Source organism: Echiichthys vipera (genome assembly GCF_963691815.1).
Source record: "Echiichthys vipera genome assembly, chromosome: 6".
NCBI lineage: Eukaryota > Metazoa > Chordata > Actinopteri > Perciformes > Trachinidae > Echiichthys > Echiichthys vipera.
The window spans coordinates 6,415,448-6,435,772 of record NC_139831.1 but is presented as its reverse complement, the minus strand read 5'-3'; the positions used below and the strand labels follow the sequence as shown (position 1 = coordinate 6,435,772).

Below are 20,325 nucleotides of genomic sequence, written 5' to 3'. Positions count from 1 at the left end.
TCTTCTGGAGTGACACCGAGTCAGACAACAATGGCACTGCTGTGGCAGCTCTGTGGGCCCACATGCTATTCACTGGAGGTCACGAGGTTGTGCCGACAGTGCAGCATGTCGCTGTGATGTGCCGGACAAAGAGGGAACATTGGAACTTTATTTTTGTGACTTTATGTGACTTTTATTGCCTTCTTGAGTTGCTTGACACCTGCAGTTTTCATGGGCATTTTCTGCTTTGAACCTCCATCCTTTTATATCCTTTCAGTTAGAAGAACAAACATCAACAGCTGAGGTGTGACTATAACTGTCTGCCATATTCAATATCCATTTTCTGGACTTTGTTTGCTATTTAGAGACATTGGTATTTAAAAATCTATGTTCTTTGTCAAAGACAACCTGGATAGACTTGCACCCACCACCAGCCAAACACCACTGTGCCAAACCATCCACCTTGCCACTTTGAATTTACAGACGTGCCTTAACCATCTAACCTGACTCCGCCAGACGGATTAATTCGCATTTGCTCAGTATATCCATCTGGGAACTCACGGTTGGAGATCTTTTGGGAAGGGGCGAAAATACTGGTTGCTGATTGGATAAACTATCTGTCTATCACCAACATACGCGCCGAATCAATCAATCAGATCAACAAGTGTATCACGTGCTAACAGCAGCGAGGCAAAGCTCAGAAAGTAAACAACATCTCGGTAAAGGATATTTTATTTCCAACAGAAGAGTCCAAGAGAAAAAAGCGCTAGCAAGCGGATTGCTCGATAGCTGCGCTTATCTCATCCACGAAGCGGCCATGTTGTTTACACTGAACAGTCGCTTCTCGTCGTGTCATACTTCGAGCCGTCTCAAAATCTACGCTGACTGGTTCGGTTGCTTGGGCAAACTTCTGCAAATTTTGTCTGCGGCAAGTTACCAGACTGATCTGTGAGTAAAATACAATGGAGCTCAGAGATCTGGATGGTCTCGCGAGGCTATTAATCTTCCAGTGGGCTGGGATGTTTTATTCTTAACTATTATAGGAAATCAAAAGATCTTTCTACCCGACCAAGTAATTGTTAAAACTCTGTTAATGATCAACAGCCTTACCAACCCCTACAGACATATTATGGTCGTTTTGTGCTTTGGGGCACTAAAAATCTTACTTATTACCTTTTAATGCGATCATATTCATTCTCTATGCATTTCTAAACTCTCCAGATCCAGGTAGGAACCCCGCCTGCAGCTGCTGCTGCTCCACTTCTCTGCTAACACAGTCTTTTAGCCACACTAGGTGGATTACCATATCGGCAAGCACAATCAATCAACTTCTCCGCAGCGTCCCACTGTTAAATGGGTTATTAATGGACTAACTTTTGCAGGATGCTGTTTCAGAGACAAAGACATATGCACAGTTTTCAAAAGTTTAACTGCATCACACAGCTCCTCGCAGACATTTAACTCATGTTGATCAGTCACAACTGCAACACATTCAAATAATTTGTGCGTTCCACTTCTACTAACTGACTCATTTCTACTTCCTAAACTGCCAATTATGCTGTGCTGTGTGTTATTGAAAGGGCAAAGTCCCAAAGAGGGTAAGAAGTGTCTTTACTGTGGAGTGAACAATGTACAATTAAATTGTTCCTGTTCCACGCCAGACTGCACAAAGATTTTTTTTTTGAGTTGTTGTGGCGATCGCTGAGTTAATCTTCTTGTCATTGAGTCTATTTTTCTTTTCATCTTGAGCACCATTACTGTTAATAGAGCTCTGTTGCCCTCTGACAAAGTACACAGATTGGAAGGAAGCAAAAGTGAAGGCAAACTAACACTGCATATATCAAATTTGTATGTGTCTATTTTATCCATCCTATTTAATCAATCAATCAATCAGCAATGAAGGTAGATTTAATATTGTACAATTTAACAGCACCAAGTACAACCTCGAATACAATCACAAAGTTGAATCAACTTCTCTCTAAAATGTTTCAACAAAAACCTTCAAATTATAACCTTCATCAAGGTAGGATTCACTGCAGGGCTGCTGTATTAGGCTGCATTAGCTGTGTATTATACTATAAGGGTGTTATTTATTCAGATACTTTATCCAAAATGAAACTGAGGGCGCACTCACACTGTCCATCCGTACCGTACCCCGTGCTTTAGGGTACTTGCCCCCCCCTCCCTTTCCCGCGGCCCAGGCCCGTTTGTACTCACACTACCTGGGCCTCGTGTGAATGCATCTTGCTGGCTATACGTCATCACGCCGTAAAACGTCACACGCATTGATTGACGTCATCCCGATGCACCTTGTCCGACTGACTGACCAAATCTGCAGTAAACACTTCACCTCCGCATCACACCGGCGTGAACCTTTCGCCGGCATTGTTTTAGATGTCCGTGCATGGTCCGTCCATCTTTTTTCTATGTCCGAACAGGCGCACATAAAATGACGTCAGAATCGCCGTAGGCCTCATGCTCGTACACGTGTGCACGCTCGTGCTCGTACATGGCAAGCGGTTGCACTCACACTGGTCAAACCAACTAGACTTTAGTTGTGAAACATGCTTGGGCACGATACGGATGGACAGAGTGAGTGTGCCCTGGGGCTACATGCAAGGTTACAAACAAAATACAGATTTATACTGGAAAAAGTAAGAGTAGCTTTCAGTAGTGGTTCTCAATTTAATTGGCATCAACTCTATTGTGAGCATGTCATATATATATAGTTGTATACAAGTCCTTGTGCGTGAGAGTGCATGTTTGAGTAAATAGTCCAAGTATTTATTTGCCTTGAAAGCAGAGGAGACAGGAAGAGCCCCAAAGTTTTCCCTGGACCCCCTCAGGGAGTGTCATCATAACTTTGGCTCATGATTTTAAATTCCCCGGAGCACATCTAAGCTTTGGCATTGACTTTCAAATGAAGACTACCTATTTCTCACTATGTACACAATGCATCATGTCTTGACAAGCTCACAGACTCTCTCCTCCAACCCCCCGATCTTTCTCATTCAGCAGATTTTTGCCCTGGAAAAGTACAACAATAGCAATGTCCCTAAATCCCCCTCTCACAAATACTACGTATACACACCTGACTGCAATACAATAGACATTAGCTGGGTGTGAATAAATGCACACATTGTAATATTATAACAGCTGCCATGCTGCATGTTCGGCAAGTCATAAGTCTGGAAAATAGGAATACATAATTTAAACATGCTATACATTTTCCTTACATTATGCATGATTTTTTTTCACCCCGAAGGCCCTTAATTAAGGAATACTCTCCTCCCACATGACTAATACCAGACAGCTTGGACAATTTCTAACCTCTTGCTAATTAATCTCCAATTTACAGCTTTTTAACACAGCTCGAGTCTAATATACTTGAATATGGCTGATGGTCCACTGGGAAAACTCAGTTTATTCAGCTCTCCAGTAGCTAGCACTGTATGAGCTACAGTAGAGTACAGTACTTGGAACATATAGGTTCAACAATCAGAAACGACACATGACACAAGTTAAGATATCTCACCATTTTGCAAAAGGAAAACAAACCCTGTAAAGTGTTTTAGCAACATATCCCTCAAGCATCTGTTTTGCACCGCTAGCTACATGTATTAAGTCATCTGCAGTTTCTCACAACAATAAAAGATTTATTGACAATTTTTCACTGAAATGAAGGAAAACATGCCTGAGCTAAAAGCGTCATTTCAAAGTCTCAAGGACCAACATCATGAAATACTGTAGGTTTCAACAGGTTCCAAATATCTAAACTAGCAAGGACAATATCACTGTCACTCGACAATGTCTGTTTAGATGCACATGAACTCCATTACTATTATTCAAATGTTTAAGTAAAGCACACCTATTGAATTACATCACAGGGTGAAACAGCAACAGAGAAAAATGTCCAATCCCCACGTACAATTCTGCTGTCTGGTGCCTTCACCTGTATGCACACAGGATGTAACAAATTGGGAATTAAGGGTGAAACTCAAACCATCTCCCAAACCAGCCCCCCACCCCACCCCCCGCCCTAAAATGAAGCAATGTCAAGGTTACTTGTCAAATTTCTACTGGTTTTGATTCACTTAACCAAACAGAAATGTAATTTAAAAAGTCAGAACCAGTCCCTCGTTTACTGTGTGTTGAAGAAATCAAATTAGTCAGTTCACTTACAAGAAAAAAACTTGGAACGTCTGAAAAATATTAAAAAATATGAACTTGTAGAATTATGTGTTTTTTTCTGCTCTCCTCTCCTTTTGATCATTTTGCCAAGTCTCAGATGTATCGTGTGACCCCTGCTGGGGGTCCTGACATCCAGGGAGAATTCAGAGAACGCTGAACTCACTGATGTTTTCTATTTTTTTTCTCAACTCGGTTTAGTTACATAAACATGCTGTATGCAGCTGAGAGACACTACATGATTTTTGGCCTTTTGACAAATAAATGAATGGCCGTATTTGTTGCTGCTTTTTAAAAGTGAAAACATGTAAAGCTGCTATGTTCTACATCGCTCAATGAGTTGTTCAAATGCAGCAGAGCATTGTGGTTACAGAGATGCAGTTAACATCTATGACTGAAGGAATGAGCAGCTGGAAAAAACATGCATGCTCCGTCAACCAACCCTGGCCAAACACTGCACTAAAACACTCTCAATGTGAAGGTTGAGACCTCTTCAAAGTCACCGCGCTGTTTTAAATATGTCGCATTACATGGGCGTGAACTGGACCTCCTTTCAACACAAAATAAATCAATCATGCTTATCAAAGTTATTTTAATAATATAATTAATTACTGGAACTAATCGATATAAAAAATATATTTGAAACGACTTTTTCTTTGAAACAAAAGAGTTATTATTTTCTTGTGTCTGGGCGTCACATCTTTCAAGAGCTACATATCCGGTTTATGAGATACACAAGGTCACACTCCTGCCACAAAGGCTTATCTTATTTCTATTCTCATGCTGCCACAAAACACACTGATGATAGATTGAACAGAGAGACGTGGCAGAAAACGCTTTGTGAGCTTTCCTTGCAGATCATTTTAAAATCAAAGCCCGTTCTGCGGGATAGACAGTTTCCATTACGCCAATATTATTCCAAATAGCGTCTTTAAATGCCATTTTTGCTAACTGTGTTTGAAACCTGTCAAGTATTGAAAAGACATTTAAAGCCGCAGTCATCATTTTCCTGTGGCAGCAGCTCTTCAGCACTTTCGCAGGTCTATGTTACTGTAAGTGTCAAAGGAGGAGAAATAATTATTGTTTTCCATTAGTTAACCGTTTATCCAGCTATCCATGTTGCTGAGCATGCATGTAGATTATCTGCTATTACCCTACTTCAAAGTATTACAGATTTACACCAAGAAAGGACATTTGACTGATACCAATGCCATTATTGATTGTGGTTATCGATCCAATTCTTTATAGATTCTTGGATCAATTTTCTGTGTGGAAAAGAGTACGCCTACACACGTCTTTCAGCGTCAGTGCAACTGTTTTATTATGTCTGAGTCTAAACACAGTGAAGATGAAATGAGAGAATATTTGTAGGGCTTTCTTTTTTTATTTAGGTATTCAGGTTTTTCAGAGAAAAAAATCTGATAAGCCTGCCCGCGTCCTTCGGACCGTTTCTGCCTCTTATTTTCCAGCAGCAGATACAGTAAACGCATAACTTTGACGTCAATCTTTGCAATGTGCAACTGCCAGAAAAAACTCGCCGGCATTGATAAAATGAATTTTTATACGCTTGGAGGCATATTAATTCGATTCAGATTCCAATTTGTGACTGGAACTGGAAATGGTCCTCCATTCCCATTCCTTATGCTGATGTTAACTTGCCATGATCAATTGATATTTTTTAAATGCTTTTATGAACATATTATGACCTCTATAGAAAGGATATAAGCCAAGGCATTACATTTATTTTTACCTTGATAAGGCAATGTTACTTTTGACATTATTATTATTATTTTCACACATAAGACCCTCAGTCTGGATGGTAACAGACAACTTCTAGCGTTTCCGGTTTCGCCAATGAGTAAGTCAAAAAATTTAAGCCAATAATATTTTGAAAGCCCATTACATCACACATTAACCATGCCCTCTCAAAGCTTAGTTGTTAAGTTGTGACTTCATGTAGTTCCCTCTGAAATGTAGTGGAGTAGAAATATTAAGTACCCTAAGTAGAGTACTTGATTTAATGTAACTGTTTAGTTACTTTCTATCACTTGTAACTTGAGTTACAACATATCACAACTATATACCAAATTAAGGCGTGTTAGGGTGTTAATAGATGCCACAGGAGTGCAATGGCAGAAAGTAACTCAGTATTTACTCAAATACTGTACTTAAGTACAATTTTGAGGTACTTTTTCTTTAAAAGTAGACGCAGCTGGACTCACCAGATGTTAACGACGTAAGCCCTGATGCAGGACCGTGAAAAAACCCAAGTGCGGCACCAGTTTTAGCCGGTTGTGATAATAAAGTTTGTTTGTTTTTTGTTGAGGAAGGAAAAAAATCCATTTGAAAACAGGTGAACGTCCAAACAACACTTCAGGAGAAGCTATGATGTCGATGTGAGCAGGGGCACTGGTGTGTGATTTAGCAAAACCACACAAAAGTAGCAGTTGAATTCACGGAGGCATCACGTCCTATGGAAATTATGGTAAATTCCAAAAGCCGACGTCAAAATTGCACATGAATACCCCCTCATGTGGTAATTTCCCCTGGGGAGCTCGTGGATATTTTGATACACAAGTGTCAGATGAGATAACCTATGACCTTTTCAGCATGGTGGAGCACAACGCAAGAGTCCACTTTATTTCAACAACACTGTTTTTGAGCTGATAGGGAAGATTATGTGCTTCGGATAAAGATAGACCAATCTTATGTAGCTAAAACAGAAATATTAGCTTTCTCTTTTGTCCTTCTACTATTCATGATCTATAAAAGAAATACAGCATACTATTTACCATTTGGGATTCAATAAATCCCCTCCTTGCTGTAGCAGATAAATAAGGCAGTCCAATATTGTTTTCCCCAGGCAACAGGTCAGGATCTGTGGGTCCGCCATGTTTCATTTCACTACGACAACAAAAGTACTTGAACATGACACGCTGGTAATTTCCAGTTCACAAATGGAAAGGACCATCTTTTCCAGAGCGTGTGAAGGCAGCACCAATGACAACCTGTGGAAATCCAAGATAGCCTGTACCGTCTTCCTCAATCATTGACCAATAGGCAGTCTTGTGCTCGGTGCTGCCACCTGTGGCCAGATGATAGTGACTTTGTATACAGTTGCCTATATCATACTAACTAAACCGTCATTTGGAAATCTGGTGATGGCAATCTAAGGATACCATGATTAATATTATAAAAATGCATGTACAGGCAGTGGAAAGTATATTTACTCAAGTACCTTAGCCTACGTGTAGCTTACTTTACTTTTCATAATTTTTTCAATTTTCATTTTAGGCTACTTCTACTCCACTAGTTTCCACTAGAGGGAAATGTATTTTTTTGTTTTTTACAACACTTAATTTATCTGATAGCTTTAGATACTTGTTACTTTTCAGTGATGACTTCCCAAATTGATATATTGTTGTATGTTGAACTACCAAATAATAAAGTGTATATAGTATGGTGACCGCTACAACATTGATAATAGGATCATGTTATTTAAATGATTCTGATTTAGTTTGTTTTGCATAAACAAACTGCAAACAGCTTTTTTATTGTTGATTTAGTGGAATTTAAGTGAGATTTGGTTTCCTGAAGCTCTGAATCTGTATGTAAAACATGTCAACTTCAGGCTTGACTGGTGTAGTCAACTTTAGTAATGTTTTGAATTTCCTCTGGTTGGCCCCTAGTGGGAAAAAAATACTTTCTTTCCATTTCCAGTCAAAATGGAGCCCACCTGTACAGCTGAGAAATTGCATTGTGGTAGTCACACCTGGGCCTGTCTCAGTAGAGATGCACTGGCGCTCCCAGTTTGCTTCGTAAACCATTGGTTTCCTGGACAGGTTTGTTTGAAATTATTCAAATTTCCTACTAAGTCACTGGAGGAACTCGAAGTCAGCAGATAAACAGCTCTGCTTTCCTCTGTCTGTCGTTCTCTCTCTTCTCTCACCATACGCTTCAGCTGACACATTTCTGACCTCCTGTGGGCAGATCTCTTTAAGCACGCTCAGCGGTATTTCTATGTACCGATGAATTTGGTTAGAGTTATACACTTTGTCTCTGAGATATCTGGAGAACACTGCAACATCTGCTGTGTGTTTGCTGCCCAAGCACCCTGCTGCAGCGTGTCTTATTTGGCAGAGTTATCATGGCACTTCTCATACTTATACATCCCCGGCAGCACTGCACTGATAAAGGACTCCTTCAAGTTCAAAGCACGTCCAAAACCACAGGCGACACACTTCCCCCTAGGGTAGTGCTTCCGTTTGGTCGTTGTTCCTCCCTTACAAATGTAGAAAATGCTCTGCCAAACTCTCAGAGGGAGCACTTCCTTACAACAAATGAACAAAAGGGTGACTTTGAATGTCATCCATGCTTAAATGAGTATCTCAAATAGTACTTATGTTATGTCCCCGCATGACGTCTGTAGGAGTCATTGTGAAGAATTCCTTACATCCTATGAGTGCTTTGCTATTATTTTTGGTGCATCAAGGAAACATCAGCTGCCTCTGTAGTCCAGAGGTTTATGATGTGCAAGGAAATGAGACACTTGAAGGTTTGAAAAGGATATGCTGAGAATGTTTTGCATTGGACAAAAGACAAAAAAAAGCGATTCACTACGATTTTCTGGAGGTCCTGGAGGAGTAAAAAACTCAAACGTCTCAAACAGACCGGACTACATTTCTCTCCGCAACACTTGCAGTCATTAAGTCAGTTAATAAATGGCAAAGCGGGTCCATAAAAAGGGGCAGCACTTGCCTAGAGGTTAGACACGTTGACTGGTGAATGTAAGGTTGTAAGTTTATATGAAGGCCATATAAGCTGGGTGTTTGAAATGAAGGGGCAAAAATCTGTTCCTTCAGAAAATACTGCAAAGTTTCCCCTGGGCAGAGAACTGAACCCCAAATGTATATGAAAGTGCAAGCTGTTCAGCAGTTTGGGAAACAGAGTGGATTTTCAGAAAAGACAATGACCTGATGTTTGACCTCTACATTATGTGAGAAGGTAGAGATTTTTGTACTTGTATCGTAACATTTTTTAATTCAATCTCATATTTCCGAACACAGGCCTCATAACTTCACACTATAAACTGTGCAGGTGCAGTATGTAGGCTATAAACAGGAAATTCAAATTGAACCATACATAGTTTGTTGCAAAGGATTATTCACCCTTTAAGAACGAAGCCATTATCAAAAGCTTTAAACATCAATCCAAAAATCTCTTCAATTTCCTTCCAGACCTTGCAATCAAAGCACTGATCACAAGTCCCCGCTGGTATTTCATGCATGGTAATAGGCAGAATAAATGTGAGATTGTTCATTTCTAGCACAGCTGCCAACCCCGTTCAGTGTGCTTTACCGACCAATGCATGTGGAAACTATGTGAAAATTGATTCATTTCTACTTTCCATTCTAGTTTTTTATCACTTTGTTTATCACTGGGCATTAAAGTATTTGTACAATGCTGATCTACCGTCTTGGTTTTTTTTGGCAACTACTTGGAGCTCCTTAATCATTGTTGTAGGGTGTTGGCACTGCGTGGCCAGAGATCGCTTTTCTGGCCATGCAGTGTCAAATCTTAAATTTTATTGATAAAATTTGAGGTTCTGTTAGTGTGTGTACAGATGATTAATATCACTGCACATGATAACTGCCCAGTCCCCCAATTTATTCCAAGCTGTTGCAGCAGCTGGAAACATAAAACGCATTAATTCCTGTGTGCCAGAGGATTTTTCTTTCCCTCGAAACAAAACAGGTGCTCAGAGCCACAAATAAAGCGGAAAGCTGTCATGAATTTGATATTCCGTGAATTACAATTCTGTGGTATCGGTCGGCTTTACAAAGTAAAACATGTGTTCCCTTTACAGCAGGAATCTTTCCTTGAACCCAGGAAAATTATCAGAAGTATATTAAAGTAGAAAGTATTTCGTTACAACTTACATTGTTGCTCTCAATTTGTTCTATCTGTTGTTGGAAATAATGTTATTCGAACATATTAATATATAGATATTGATGTTAAAAAAGCTGCCTTTCATGTGAGTTCGAACTCCCAGTTGAACTCCTTTCAACCCCTGCACAACTATATCGACTACTCGCCGCTCTTGAGATGCAGAGAACTTTAAACCATAATTACTCTTAGTCCCTGAGTTTGTTCCTGAATGAAGGCCTCTCTTTCTACTTAAAAAGGCATAATGAACACATATCTCCTTCTTTCTATCTTTATCTGAACTGAACCAGAGGGACATTTTTATTCAGAGTTTCTTAATGATTTTAAATTCTGACGTGGCAACATGAAGTCTTGTAATCCACGGAGAATTAGGTGATTCAGAGCCACCTCCTCACAAAGCCGCCATTGTATAATCACCAGCCATTCATTTACAATGACATGGTGACAGATGTTTTGGTGAGAGGATGAACAGCGCCTTTTTGCTATGAGAGCACTTCCTCTGTAGACACCCAGCTGTGCCAGCAGCTGTAGCTGCTGACAGCTAGCATGGATTCCACTTTGTGTGCAGCCTCTAAATTTCCTGTGAGCTCCATATTTGGAAGACATGTTAACATTTATCATATGTAGCTCATGTTTCAACACCGAACAACTTGTTTGTGACCTTTTAGCTTGTGTTTTAGTCTGTTTTAATTATAAGGAGTTCCTGCTGATGCATAGGGAAATAATGTGATTTACTGTGGCTTTTTAAGGGTCACCCTCAAATGACACCTGAGGAGTTATAATCAGCTCCGTTTGATTACTAATTCTTTTAACTTCAGAAAGAAAGAAACTGGTGTTTTCTCGACAGAGTTAACTAGCTAAAACTCACCTTTTAGCCGCCTCTTGCGCAGCAGCCTTCTGTTCAAATTGGTGACTGTTCAAAGTGCCAATGAAGTAAGGCTTCATTAACGGTATCCTGGTTTGTGCTATTTACAGCAAAAATAATGAGCACTAGGGGTTACAGCGTGAGAAAACAGTTGAAAAGGGGCCTTAAAAAGAAAAAAAGTATGCTTGTGCTTAAGTTTTTCGTTTCATCTGAGGAGCAATTTTCAGAAAGGGGGATTTCTTTAGGGAGCTTAAATTGAGTCCAAATAGTTGAGCCATATCTGAACAGGTCTCAGATAAAAAGCTGAGGCCCAAACCTGGAACAGCCTTTATCATCGCTCAAATACTCTGGATCACGTCCAAATAAGAGGCACTTGAGCTGCTTAATGCCTTTCCATAATCACCATGATATATTAAATATGACCAGTTATGCTAATGGTCTAATTCATTAACCTAATTAATCAGTTAGCTTTAGAATTAGCATGAATTTTTGTGTTTTTTGCCAATGCAATTGTCGTCATATATAACATGTAGGTGTGGTGTAAAAGCTCTGTGCAGGGTTGTGGAACAGTAAGGAGTTAAACTAAATTGAACATTGATATGCAAATGTATGCATCAAGGTGCTCCAACATCTAACCACATCATTCATTGATCCGCAGTATAAATGTAAATTATTACAGGCAGTCACCAGTATGATGATGGAGCAGTGGCGATTGCCTTAAGACTGCAGCTGCGGAGCTTCTCCCGCAGTCACTCACACTCAGACTCACACTCACAGGCGGTCACACTTCACAGTAGCCTGGCGCAGCAGCTCCTGCTGGGTCAAGGCAGATTAAGCAGCCTAGCTCTGCTGGCCATTGAGAGGACACTGGTCAAGTCCCTGGAAAAGATGCCTAGGTGGTACTACAAGGTCACACATAATTTTCCTGAAAAGGAACGAAGGGTAGAATTTACATATAAACAGACTCACACATTTGTGATGTAGGCTGGAAAAATGAGCTTCCCCTCCTTGAACTACCAGCAGCCGCATCCCCAAATTGCTCCAGTGGGGGCTGCTCAGTGGCCAGAAGATAAAAACTGTGGTTATTTAGAGCAGCTCTCAGGTGTGACTGTGTGATATGGAGCACATTCAGTGAATCTCGAAAGATGGCTGGGGGATTGAACTTTGAATACAACATAGTCCTGAAAGCAGTCAGGAAAAAATGTAAACATTAACATGTACAATACTGTAACAACTGGCAAACTCCAATGGGGTTTGAGTTTGCTGGTGGAAACGTATATAGAATATGGATGCCATCTCCATGAGGTCACCATTAGCTTCCCGAAGACCCATAAGTTCAATGTGGGCCGTCGACATCTTGGCAGTGCTTGCCTAACTCCCGGCTCAATGGAACTGAGGTGGGCTGAATAAAGCCTACAGTTTATGCTAGCTACCTGTGACGGCACCCACCTGTCAATCAAAGCGGCCAGCCCTTAATTAATAATAACAATAATAATACATTTTATTTGTATTGCACTTTATATTCGACAATGTCAATGTGCTAGAGAGCAGGAAAGGATCAATATAAAAATAAAAGGTTAAAATGAAAAATAAGTAATAAGTTAAAAGGAGAACTTCTAAAAGACATTAATTAGGCAGAACTTTGACTTCATAAAATAAAATGGGTGATTTTTATAGAAATAAACCCCCTGTATAGTGGGTTACAGAGGGATACAGAGCATAGACTGTTTAACAATGATGTTTGCCGTTTCCAAAAAGGGAAACCACAACAGCAAACGGTGCCAGCGACCCTAGCTACCTACTCTTCTGCCGACAATAGTCCACTGGATGACTCGCGTCCTTGCCAACATACCTGCTTCAAAACTGCAGTCTAAAACAAATGGGTGACATCACAGTGGCTATGGCCATCTCTTACTATATGACCATACAGTCTATGCTATGGAGACCAAAACCATTCTTTATACCAAGCTGTATGTTTTTTTTCTGCTGGACGGTCCTTGAACAATGTTGAATACCAGCACAAAGGGATTATAGGGAATCTCATCCCATCATTAAAAAACCCTCATATCAATCACATCTCAGTCCCCACTGCACATTTACAAGCCTGACTTCAATGCCACTCTATATAATTAATTCAGACTTCATAGGATTTGTGAACGCTCACTTTCACTGGACTTCAAAGCAGCGACTTCCCTTCTACAAGCCAACTTCTGAGCCCTTCAGGAGACCGTCTATCCGATATCCCCGACTCATTAGACAGGACGCAGCACCAAATGCCAAGCGGATAAAAGCAGAGCATCCTAGTGCCACCAGATAGCAGATAAAGAAGGAGATAGGCCCTTGTGTAAATTTGTTGGCTGCATGTTGTGATGACATAATTCATTACCCCCCATCCTTTTTATGAGGCTGTTATCTGTTTCATTCAGATGTCTATCCAAATGCATAAAATGTGATTACAGAGCTTTGAACTTATGCTAACGTGTTGTGTCTCCCCACTAAATCCCTGGTGCACCATAGTTCATTTTAGCACTGAAGGGGGAACGTAACAAATGCATCCTGGGAGTGTATTTATTGCATTTTGTGTGTGCATATGAGTATGTGTTATAAGATAACGCTTATAAAGTGTTGTGTCTCCTCAGGCCCACATGACTGTCAATCATCTCTTTTTACAGCCAAAACTCTAATTAAGTTTTGATATACTCCACTGACACTATTAGGGTCACACTAACACATCATATTTTGCATGTTTGGAATATTTAGTGATTGTGGGAATATGTGAGCAATAGTGGATAAGTAAAAGATATTTTTATGTCCTCGTGGCAACTGCAGAAGCCGAGAGCTAAATCACTTTCAAAGTTAATCTGCTATAAATCCTGGCAGGCAAACCGAATCTAAGCAGAGAAACTTCTGAAATCAAATGTGGAATTTCAATGATCCCTGCGCCCAGAAAATCTGCGCTTCACCAGAATTCAACGACAGCCTCACGAACAAAACAAGGCAGGTATTTCTTTTCATGGGTCTTGCATGACTCTTAAACTGTAGTGGGGATATGAAAGGACTTCTGTTGGAGTCACAGTGATGCCGACCGTGTGAGATTGGTGCACACGAGGAGAGGTGAGGGGATTTACAGCAGCGAAAACATTAAGAAAGTTGTGAGGGTAACGGGAGTTCAGCTGGTCAATCACTGGAACACTAATGAGCCTCTGATGTGTTTCTAACCCAGCAGCTTGCTTTGTTCTCAGCAGGACTGTAGATGTTTTGTGTTACGGACTGTGAGCTCCCAGTGATCACTGAGGCTGACTGAGGGATCCAGCAGGGATCCTCACATTTTTTTTTGCACACACAAACAGGGTGTGATACTGACTGTTTCCCCTTTTCACATTTTCAATTCAATCTTTTCAATTTTTTTCTGTGTATTTTTAAGACATAATCTTAATAAAAAACAAGATACTTTTTTTGTTAGCTGGATAACCACATGACAGATGAAGACTTTTACTGTATAGACTGAAAATTATGACATTGTTATAACTGTCAGGAATGAATGTTGAATCTCAACCTTGAAGCCATGAAAGTATTGGCATTTTGTATTGGTAACAGAATCCATCAGCTGTTGTCCTTGTTTTTCCCATCTCTGCGCTAAGCCAAGCTATATATTTAACTTTAACTCCACCCAAGGGTCAATCTGGACAAGACTGAGCTGCTCTTCCACGAAAGGCGTCTCCTGTCCACGACCTCTCTATCCATGCGCGGACTTTGGTCCAGGCTCAGCTGCCTGTCTGGTCTTTAACCTACCCACCTGCTCCCACAATACATTGCTCCTCTACACTCTGCACTGGTGACCGATGGCTGCCTGGATCTGATTCAAGTCACTGGTACTTGCCAACCATGCTGTGAATGACTCAGGCCCTTCCTACATCCAGGGCATGGTCAAACGTACCCCCCAGCCCGTCCACTACGCTCCATTACTACTAAAAGGCCTGCTACTCCCTCACTACGAGGGGCACACAACTATCACTCAACAAAACAAAGACTGTCTAGTGTCCTGGCTCCACAATGGTGGAACGACCTCCCCACTGACACTAGTGAAGCAGAAACTGAACACTGACCTGTTCAAATATAACTTTTGGCCAGAAGGTGAATTAGTGCGTTATTCAAAAATATCAAACGATTTCTTAAAAGTGATTGGAACTAGTGAGGAAGATTGTGTGATGCAGTGTTATGCTCCAGAACAACAACTAAATGAACTTTGGGTGTTGAGATCGTTTTTTCAATAACATTGTAACTTTTCAGCGACACACTTTCAGTGGTACCATTTGAAAGTGAATTGAGGCTAATGAAACTGAATGAAAGTAACTTTTTCCGAAACTAGAATCTGCTTACATGCAGGGAAACTACAGCTGGACGGTTATAAACTTTCTGTTATTCTGTCTAAACAAGCCATTAAAATCTATTTCTGAAAGCGTTGTATGTGAGAAATATGCAATGCCACTGCTGAACCTTCTTTTGCAGCCTAGTTTGACAGCTTGGTTGAAGTTTCGAGGCCCAGCCGCGTCACACTTGACAGACTGATTCGCGGAAAGTTGAGGTCAAGCTAACTTCAGTCAATGACTCATTTGTGAACAGGCTCTGTGTTTTCTCAGACTATGTAATTTGTGTTTGATCAAACAGACAGTCCTCTAAAGAAATGCAAGATAGCACAATGTGCCCAGTCGTCAGCTGCCAGTTTGTACTTTATGAACAATTTTAACTAATTCATCCTCCGAGAGTGTCTGCATTATTCATCAGTGTTCTGAACAGCCACCCAGTGAGAAAAATGAAGCAATTCTAATATATCTTTTTTTGTCATGCACATGATTTCTATTTAGCTTGGCAAGACATCTGAGAATTAGAAACAGACTGTGTATCGGCGCTGGGATTCATCCGAAAAGACACAATTATTAACAATTAAGATGAGTGAGCACACAACACCACAAAATATTTACTACAAGTTGTTTTACACATCAGAGGTTTCAGGACCTCTTTGTGCAGTGACTCCAGAGGGCACCTATAAGTTCTATATATGACAATAGTGTGACAGCAGGGACTTGGGCATTATATGGACCACATTACAATCATTTATGATCGCGGGAGTCTCAACATACAAGGCAGTGGCAGGAAAAGACCTTGACTTCTCTTTTATAGCCATTTAATTTATAGACCATTAGAAATGTTGTGAAGTACAGGATGTCGCTACAACTCTGCAGGAAAAAGCCAGGCAGAGGACCTCTGGCTTTCCCATTGTTAACAGTCATTACATAATCAGACTGATCTGATATACTGTACTGTGCCCGGACTAATGCCATCACACTTGGCCACAGCAGCAGTGAACACTGACCTGTGACCTGCAATGCCATTAAAATGCAACGCATGGCCAGACCACACCAACACTCACCTCTCCAAGTGTCATACACGTCCAACAAACAGCGAACAACAGCTTTATTATCTCAGAGACAAGCGCCACCAACAACCCCACCCACCCCACCCACCAGGGATGCTGGAAGTCACTCAGAGTTGGACGTGCTGAGAGAAAGTCTATATAATGACATGACATTCATGGTTTTTACATTCATTTGAAAGGCCAGGATCATTAATATTTAAAAGACATCAACGACACTTGACACCAATTTTAGAACGTTTCTCAACAGACAACCAACTTGAACACAAACTAACTGTATGTGGAAGCAGCCACAGCAATTACACAGTCAACACAGGACTTATGCATGAGACCTGCAAGAGAGGGTGAGGCATTGTATGCTGTTGAGAGATGTGACCTGATGAAACCAGGTTATTAATGTTTATAATAACCTGAACATTACACCAACACCGAAAATTATAAACATTAGAGCAGCAACATAAATTATGCACGGGAGAGGGAGAGTGTCATATAAGGACACACAGTGTCATAGATGTCATAGACAAAATATTGTAATGATATGTATTTATAATTTCCATTGCAGTGGAACAATAGGCCTACAGACAAAGCATTGAATACTGCTGCAACCCCACCTTTAGCGCCGATGACACATGCTGAAGCATTTTACATATTTTGAAATATCACAATGCCTCAAGCCACCCTTGCCATCAGTCTGCTCGCAGCACAGTGACAGGATTAGCACCGAATCCTGACCCTCACCCTTAAGGTTTCCACAACTTCTATTACGGTCTGACCATCTGCCAAAGAGCAAAGACACAGAGTCTCAATATTTCACCCAGCCTCGACTTTAAAAAGAGCCACGCAGGCCTTGTTCTGCTGTGCTGTACCAAATGGGTTATGACAATAACAATTTAACAATCCACTTGGAGTTCAATCAAGACACGGAGTGGAGGAGGTCATGCTTCACAAATCTAGAGCTGTTTGAACAGTCAGGAGAAGGAGCCAAGCAAAATATAAAAAAAGAAATATGATGCAGTGGAAATGTTTGACTTCACTGCACAGAGGAGACATTCTCATACATCATAACAACATGTGTGCTAATAATCTAAATTAAATTACACTGCTGCTTGTGATCAAAAGAGGTATTCTCTTTCTTCGCGTGCTTTCAGGAACGGATGACTCGCATAAAAGAGAAATGCAATGTGCACATAACAGGTATTCACTTCATCAAACAAACCTCTTGCTTGCCGGGAAACAAGAATGTCAGCAGTGTCTCCTAAACATGGTAGCAGGATGACATGTCTTAATGTGTGCGGGTCTACTACTGCACAATAAAGATTCCACTTATAGGAGGAGGCAACAACAAAGACAGACACAGAGACACAGATGGGAGTTGGCAGCGGATGCAGCTTAGCTCCGAGTGGGAAGAGGGGAGATGGAAAAGGGGAATGCAACGATAGAAGTGTTGTTGTTGAGGTGGGTTGGGGCGCAGCTGTGGAGGCATGAAACCTTTTGTGTCAAAACATATTGCACACATTTGAACATATAGATTTTCCATAGGAAAGAAGTGAATTGTGGCCTCTGAATTGCAGCCAGATGATTACAAAACAAATCGAGATGATAAAGTCCTAGCTGCTGGACAGAGAGCATGTAAAAGACAGGAGAATAGAACTTGCACAGTAAATAATCCTCCCATTATCATGTATTTATATATTAATTTCCACTAAATGACTTTTTCAAGGGCTACACGGTGGTGTAGTGGTTAGCACTGTCGCCTCACAGCGAGAAGGTTCTGCGCGGGATTTCTCCGGGCACTCCGGTTTCCTCCCACCATCCAAAAACATGCACGTGTTCGGTTCATTGATGACTCTAAAATTGCCCGTAGGTGTGAATGGTTTTCCGTCTCTGTTCGTCTCTATGTGCCCTGCGATAGACTGGCGTCCTGTCCAGGGTGAACCCCGCCTCACGCCCGATGTCAGCTGAGATCGGCTCCAGCCCCCCGTGACCCCGACAGGGACAAGCGGTTGAAGATGAATGAATGAATGAATGAATGACTTTTTGAGCATCAACCTCTTCTTTAGAGACAAAGAAGGAGTTGCTGGTCACCTAAATGGGGTGGATTCAGGAAGTAAATGCTGTACAAACAGCACTGATGGCCCAAATGAAAAATGGCTTGACTTAATGCAGGTGGCTTACAGATTTCAAACAGAGGATTGTTTGGAATAAAGGACGTTTGATATTTTGGTAAATACACTTGCCTCTTTATTGCTGAGGGATCAATGAAGGGATCAATACCACTCTCGTAGTTTCCATACTTCACTGCAAGTGCTGTGTTTTGTCTTAGCACAGTAACAGTTTCTTGGCAAACAACGATGGATGCACGGGCTTTTCTGTGTCTTGTCATCACCTTTTCCCAGGCAAACTGCTGAGACGCTGCACAGGTGTCCTGAGCGAACGTACAAAATGTTGCTTGTTCCGTTACATAACTTCCATTAAGACTGAAGATAGAATATAAGTCGAGTGTTTCAAGCTTGGCTAATCGTCTGCAGGCTCTGGGCACAAACATGAGAGTACTATAAATCTTTTCATCCAAATGAAAACAAATTAATGCGTTTTCAAAAATGTTGAACTATTTCTTTAAAGGTTGGGTTCACCCAAACTACAAAATAACATGTTTTCTCACTCCGGTCCAGTGATATATACCCATGCAGAAAGCTTTGGTTTAATTCAGCCAAGTTTTCAGATTTTCATCTCCAAAATTTCTGCTACAATACCAACACAATAGAATTAAAAGTCGATTAACTTGTACTGCTCAACATATTAAAAAGTTAACAATAAAATAGAACAGACATTTCCCAACATTTGGTAGGATAAAATGACGGGATAGCAAGTGAGAAAATGATTTTGTCTGGTTATGGGAGCGGATTTATTCTTTATAGGTCCCATAGTCTTCTCATTTTCAGGTTCAAACTTATACTTTGGTTTTCTAATAGAACCTAGTTACATGCTTTAATGTTCAAAAATACATACTCTTTTTCTCATACTGTCTGTCTGGAGATTTCTGTATTTACCCTCTGTCTGGAACTCTCATTGGTCAGTGTTTCCTGCTCATCTGCAACTTTCTAACAATATAAAGTTGTGACATCACAAATGCACAGAAGTCCTGACGGCTCGTTAAAAGACAGTTTCTGAATACAGGCTGGGTGCATTTCTCTGTGGATGGTTTTGATACTTTTACAGTACTTACAAAGCACCTCAACCTGCTTTATAACCAAAAAAAACATAGAGACCTCACTCTATAATATGTCAAGCAGTAGGATATGATGATGAACTCAGTGTTTTCAGATGTGGAATGTGTGTAAATCCACCTGCAAGGAACTCTAATGTGCATTACGCTGAATAAATACAAAACTGCCTTACAGAATATATCACGGCCCCTTATCCTGTTACGTTTTAGTTCAGTGGTATGATGGTGCATATTGGAAAGGCACCTAAACATGGATTTGACCCCTAAGGAGCACAAAGGAAGCAGGAAGAGTGTCAGTACAGTTGTCTGTTCAGTGTCCCATAGAAACCTCCGGGAGCTTAAAATAGACTTTACAGTAGCTATAAAAATGCGAGTGCATGATCAGAATATCAGTGGTGTGGAATGTAAAAACCCTTCAGACCTGACTTGGCACTGAAGAGCAAGCTGCTGACTTTTGTAGATGCACCAGACTTCTGACTGAAAGCCATAAAAGTAACACTGAGAAAGTACAGAGTGAGTGGAGTTCAAAATAGGCTTCTTAAAACAAGATTGCTCTCTAAAACAGCCCCCAAAAAGACATCACATACAGTAATGGGTAAAGATTTTTTTAACCTGCTGTAACGGCAGGACACCTGAGATATCACGGAGACCCTAAAACGATGCAATTTTCAGTGGAAGAGCAATTGC

The 20,325-nt window shown here is 40.7% G+C and overlaps 1 protein-coding gene across 2 annotated transcripts in view; it reads right to left on the bottom strand.

The window, feature by feature from the left end:
- Nucleotides 1-20,325, bottom strand: part of fstl5 (follistatin-like 5) — a gene marked incomplete at its 3' end in the record, with an annotated part of 184,505 nt that overhangs the window by 159,122 nt on the left and 5,058 nt on the right. The window lies entirely within an intron of this gene.